The sequence below is a fragment of the Temnothorax curvispinosus genome, unplaced genomic scaffold (genome assembly GCF_003070985.1).
Source record: "Temnothorax curvispinosus isolate PA1 unplaced genomic scaffold, ASM307098v1 QBEX01016869.1, whole genome shotgun sequence".
Classification (NCBI taxonomy): Eukaryota; Metazoa; Arthropoda; class Insecta; order Hymenoptera; family Formicidae; genus Temnothorax; species Temnothorax curvispinosus.
Window position 1 is genome coordinate 2,214 of NW_020226649.1, and position 6,522 is coordinate 8,735.

At 36.7% G+C, this 6,522-nt stretch overlaps 1 long non-coding RNA gene across 1 annotated transcript; it reads right to left on the bottom strand.

The window, feature by feature from the left end:
* Nucleotides 1–5,292: 5,292 nt before the first annotated feature.
* Nucleotides 5,293–6,444, bottom strand: LOC112467086. Its single transcript, XR_003042211.1, has 4 exons — nt 6,324–6,444; nt 6,178–6,241; nt 5,882–5,943; nt 5,293–5,581 (listed from the first exon to the last, which is right to left on the bottom strand). It is a non-coding gene; the product is annotated as an uncharacterized LOC112467086 (long non-coding RNA).
* Between the last annotated feature and the right edge of the window lie 78 nt (nt 6,445–6,522).

The window sequence follows — 6,522 nt, forward strand, 5'->3', positions numbered from 1 at the left end:
AATGGATTATGAAATAAATAAAAAACCATTAGGATACCGTGAACAAAAAACGCCGAGCGATGATTCGACAGACGAAAGTAATACAAATAGAATATTTTCACCTCCTTCGTATAAAGCAGTTCCTAAACCTTTACAAATAAGTAATAAAAATTCTGCGAAAACAAAAGCCACAACTTCTAATAAAAGACCAGTAAATAAAAAATTACCAAACAAAAAATTAAGTAAGAAAACAAATAAAAAATCTAACTTAAAGGAACGAACACCACCGAGAAAATTACAGAGACCAAGAATAAGAGAAATGGAAGTTACTTCTGTTAACATTATAGACTCCCGAGATCACATATGGATGAGGAATGACAATATAATATACTTTATAAATACAAAGGGAGATCCGATAGATGAAATAGGGAAAGAATTAATTGATAGGAAAATATGCCAGAAGCCGAAGAATTTTAAAGGAATAATAGGACATGTGTTAATATCAGAAAAGAACAACAAGAAAAATTTTGGAATAATAATTAAAGAAGAATTAAATGATCAGATTCAAGAAAAACATGTAGCGCAGGGATTTAGAGAATTAAAAAACGAAATGATGCGTTTAAATATTTCACATGCGAGCATATCTGAAAACAATAGCGATATAAAAATACCATGGTTCAGAATACGATGCATTATAAGACTTACATTTTTAAATACAGACATTCAAATTACTGTATGTAAGGGCCAAGTGTGCATACCCGAGCTCAAGGATAGACCGCGTATCATACGTGAGTCCCACGAATCCAGTGTCGGAGGACATAAAGGAATCGCAAAAACAGTGGCACGGATACGTCATAAATATTTTTGGGAAAATATGAAAAGTCAAGTTGAAAAATTTATTCAAACCTGTAGTAGTTGCCAAAAGAAAAAATTAGTACGCGTAAAGACTAAACAACCGATGATTATAACCGACACTCCTGTAGACGCATTTGATAAAGTTGCTATGGATATATTAGGGCCTTTGCCTATTACTGATAATGGTAATGAATATATTTTAACCATTCAGGATCAATTAACAAAATATTCAGTTGCCGTACCTCTTGTGCAAGCGAACTCAGAGGAAATAGCAAAAGCATTCACGCGTAGATTTATTTGTCAATTTGGAAGTCCCAAAGCAATTTTGACGGATCAAGGTTCAAATTTTACTAGTTCAATGATGAAGAAATTTGCAAAATATTTTAAAATAAAACAATATTGCACAACTGCTTTCCATCCTCAATCCAATGGCTCGTTAGAAAGAAGCCATCATGTATTGACCGAATATTTGAAGCATTACATAACTGATGAACACGATTGGGATAATTGGCTCGAGCATGCTATGTTTTCATATAATACTAGCGTACATGAGGGAACAAAATTTACACCGTATGAATTAGTATTCGGCAAAGCCGCACGATTGCCATCTGAAATAAAGACAGAAAATCCAGTAGAAACGTATGACGATTACGTGAGCGAACTTATTGATAAATTAACTGATCTAAGGAAACTAGCTGTGTCAAATTTAGGGTTAGCCAAAACACGTTATAAACACTATTATGATAAGAAATTAAAAACACAAACGTATAAAGTAGGAAATTTTATATATTTATTAAAACCTAAAAAGAAAAACAAGTTCGATGATGAATATACAGGGCCGTATGAAATTGTGGAAATCCTAGAAAATAATAATATTAAAATATTAATTCCACCAAATAAAATTAAAATCGTACATGTAGACCGAACTAAACCTGCTCGGATTGCAGATCAGGGATGAAGGAAAAAGAATACACAGTTACTGGTTTAAAAGATAATCCTGGAATATTTTTCGAAGCCGTTGGAGAAATGCGTACGTCCGAAAATTCTTGGAAGATGATAATCTACATCGACTTGCGCGATATTAAAGGCGCAACGGCTAAACTCGAACAGCAAATGGACTCGATATTACAACAATGTGGTGATCACAATTCACATTGTGAAATACGACCACGATTGACTTCATTAATTGCCAAATTGAATAAGATAAAGCAGTATCAAGATCATATACGCGCACTCATAGGAGAATCCCGCACAAAACGAGCTCCCTTAGAATTTGTTGGACAACTTAGCAAGATATTATTCGGAACTTTAACCATCGAAGACGAATATGCCATGCGTAATGCAATAATGCATGTAGAAAATAAAACTAACGATCTCGCTCTGCTACTCGTGAATCAAACTGTAGCAACGCGAGCGCGTTTCGGGGAACTGTACAACGCCACATGGGAGATAAGGAAGCAGCTTAGCGCAATAGAAATTAAAGCGATGTTAAATCAAAGGCATCGATATTTTTGGGAAGTTATGACAAAACTGGATACGGAAATATTACAACATGAAATAGATTTAAATATTCTGATCGATGGAATATTATTCGGAAAGCAGGGATTCATCCACCCCCGTTTAATTTCACCGCAACAATTAATAGAAAATTGTAAGTTAATAAAAGAACAGAATCCTCATGCAGAATTTCCGGTAAGTACTGACGAAATCGGAATGGATCAACTTATAAAAATATCCAACTTACGAATTGCCTATTCCGGAAATCGATTGATTTATATTCTGCATATTCCATTACTGATTCCTGGAATATATAAAATGTATAGAGCCGTACCATTACCTGCTAAACAAGCATTTGATGAAACAAAATTCGCCATAATTAAATCTGACGCAGAACATATTGGAATAAGCGAGGACACCGATAGCTTCTACGAGTTCCGAGAAGGGGAACTGCGAGAATGTATATCGTCCAGCGCCGTATTTATCTGCCCAGCTATATTTCCTTTGAAAAAGATACGGCAAGCGACGAGTTGTAATATTCAACTCTTACTAAATAAGAATATAGAAATGGAATATTGCAACATAGTATTACAAAACTTACGAGAAACATACTGGAAAGCCTTAACTACGCCCGGAAATTGGATATATACTGCAAGAAAACGAGAAATAATTCGTATAGAATGCCAACAAAGCAACCAGGAAGAAATAAGTAATTCTGGCATTATTTCCATACGCCAAGGATGTAAAATTAAAGCAGGGACTACTACGATGAGCCATCCATCCGTTCATTCTATAGAATTCGTACAACATTATACTCCTATGAACAATCTAAGCATTTTACAATTGTACGAGCCTATCCGCGAAAAATATCAAATCGACCTGGCTGAAGCGACAAGCGAATTATGGACGATGAATAATAGCCACGTATCAACGACTTTTGATGACATCATTGAAAAGGCTCGCCAGATCAAGGATAGACGGATGCAAGAACAAAGACTTATCACCTACAGTGCAGTAGGATGGGGCATGAGTGTTCTCGGAATACTTGTGGTCATCGTCTGGATGATAAGCAGGACTTCTTGGATCAGCAGTACTGCGAATTTACTTTATGCACGATGCAACCGTAACAAAGGAACCAAGGGACCTACCCCTTGCTCCTCAGTAGAGAATAAAAGCCGAAGTACCGAGCCCGAATCCGAACAGTCTGACTTAAGAACGGCAACGATCCAGTATAATCTACAAGAAGAAGCACAGGAAGCAGAGACACACTGACGGCTTGAAGACGTACAGCAATAATTCGTAAGTGACCAAACCACACGACTTCGTACCCAAATTTAGTCTTTGGTTTGTGCTCACTTCACAGGATGAGAAGGAGCAGCTATTCCACCAATCATTATAAACGTTGGCACAGGATATTGGGACGACTCCGCCGGATTATTTTAACCATGCCGGGAATAGACGAAAATGTACCTATGGACCTCAGCGCAGCGCAGTCGTATCGGCGGTCGCCAATTCCAATGCAGCGAGGACCACCGGAGCGCGACACCAGATCTCCTGGCGTCGACGTCCATCCCAATATGGACCGCGACTGGCCCGGCCCAACAGATCCTGAGGTCTTCACCAGACCTCAGCGTCCGCCAACACCGGCGAACACCATCTACGAGGTGCCGCGAATGACAGTGGCATCCGTTGAAGCAGCTCTCACTCCAGGAATGGAGAATTTAATCGACGAGGTGCTCGACGAGATCAATCGAGAGTCTCCCGACGAGGATAGCATGGGCAGCGAGGTGACAGGCACCATCAAACTGCCTGATGTCTCTCGACCTCCGCCTCGTTACGCCAACATCCCAGCAACGCAGACGAGCCACGAGTACGTGGCAATGGCATCTTCAACGCGAGCGGAAGCATGCAGCAGCCGTGGGTCGCATTCTTTGAGCGGCCTGAGTACATCGCTAAGCAGCCCACTTGCATTGGGAGGACAATGTGGATCATACGATCACCTGGGTGAACCTGCAAACCGACATCATTTAATAGGTGAGCGCCCTATGCTTCCCATACCGCAGGGCTCGCCACCCCCTCCTACACAACCACCACTATCAATACCGATTTATTACCGCGATTATTCAGATCCACTAGTACGACCGGCTTATGACTTCATATGTCATTCCGCATGGTATGCGCAAATCGCGGCCGAACTCGCGTTGTGTGCGGATTGTGCAACAAGCGAGCACACATTTTGCATTTATAACAGACCGAACGCCGTATGGCGACAACTACACCTTATCTCGCGAACTTTCGTCCATACAACTCTACACTGTGGACGATGTTATAAGTTATTAATAAAAACTAAACGCGCGATTGATTGTCACGAGTGCCGTACTACTATAATAGATTTACGCGGACGTACCGAACACTTAACCTATCAAGTTTTATGTGAAGCGGTTATTCCACGAGGAACACGTTAAGCAATAAACGATACAAAACATTTGCTAAAAGATTTAATGCTACTATATCTTATATAACCTACATATTATACTTTTAAACATGCTTATCGATTATTTTGCGTTATATACTTATATTTAACTTTATAAATTACCACTTGATTTTCTTTTTAGTGTACTGCTTACAGGGAACTGTCTTATTATTTAGCACATTTATATTAGCGTTAGCATTACTCAAAATAATAAAGTAAACATTAGCGAGCGACCTTACTATAAGACTAATATTAACCTAATACTAACATTTTTATTATGTACATGGTGAAGGGATCGAAATAAAATATTAATTTTATACATTAACCTATGATTATACTTAATGAGCACGGTGGAGGACCTTAATTTCCTTAGAATAAGTACTTTGAAAATTCAATCGTAGCAATCAGTAGAATATAATCTTAATTCTATATTTTAACTTTAATATACATGCATAGAAAAGGGGAAAAAGTACGCTGACACACGCATATAATAGAAAATAGAAAAACACATATATTTAGTCAACCTTAAAATGCAAGTAACTCACATGCTTTACTAATTGTAAGATTACTATTATAACGTATTCATATTCACACTCGTAAAACCAGCCCATCCAGGATAATTTCGTACCTATTCCTTACCTGAAATAAAATGAAAGAAAATACATTAATATTCTTATTCATATATATATATATATTCATAAGATTATAAAATAAGATTGAAATACTTATCCTTTATCCTTATTAATTCAGTCTCAGCTCACTATTACCTCTTCTCACCTATAACAATAACGAAATATATTAATTACTGCACTCTTATACGATAAAACCGTTATATATATAATCAATAAATAATTATCCTTACAGAGCTAAGCAAAATGTCAACGACAAGCCTTATGCTAGAAGTAAAAAGACTACATAATCTTGCTTATCGCCTGGATTTAGACGAAGCTAAGGAAAGAATACGCGGCAAATACTTGAATATACTTAAACAAAAATAATAAAAAAATAAAAAAAAGGGGAGAGACTAAAACTTATATGAATAAATGTAGTAACGATAGAAATATAGCATTAACTTACTTTTAATTTATCCTTATCATATCCGTCCAACGAAATCACGGTGACAGTATAGATAACCAGCTCTATAATAAAATAAGAATAACCTATATTAATAAATATCCTAATAAGTAACATAAGGAATGAACACTGAAAACAAATATGCGCGTCTATATATGTACGCAAGTACAAATATACATGTGTATATACCCAATAAAACAAATAAAAAAAAAGAGAGAGAAGAGAAGAAGAAAAAAAATATATTACTAATCAAATCTATAGAACTACTTAAGCACATTGCTAAACAATGGAACTATTACCTCGATTTAGATAAATCCAACTGCAGCAACACAGCTCTTACACTGCCAGGCACACTTTAGAATCCTATAATAAAAATCACATAAATAATTAATTATCTATAAATATAATCATACTCTATACGACATAACCATAAAATTATACTTACTAATAAAAGTTCGGGGACCGAACTTCCCTAAGGAGGGAGATGTCACGTCTGACGGTATAATCACCGCTATATTCCACCCGCATAAATTTTTTGATTTTCTACCTTCATTGCTAAAAGTCCCCAGCATCTGAAAACAACATTATAATATAACAATCATTCTTTAAATTAACTGTCACAACAAACACTCAGCTGATCCGAA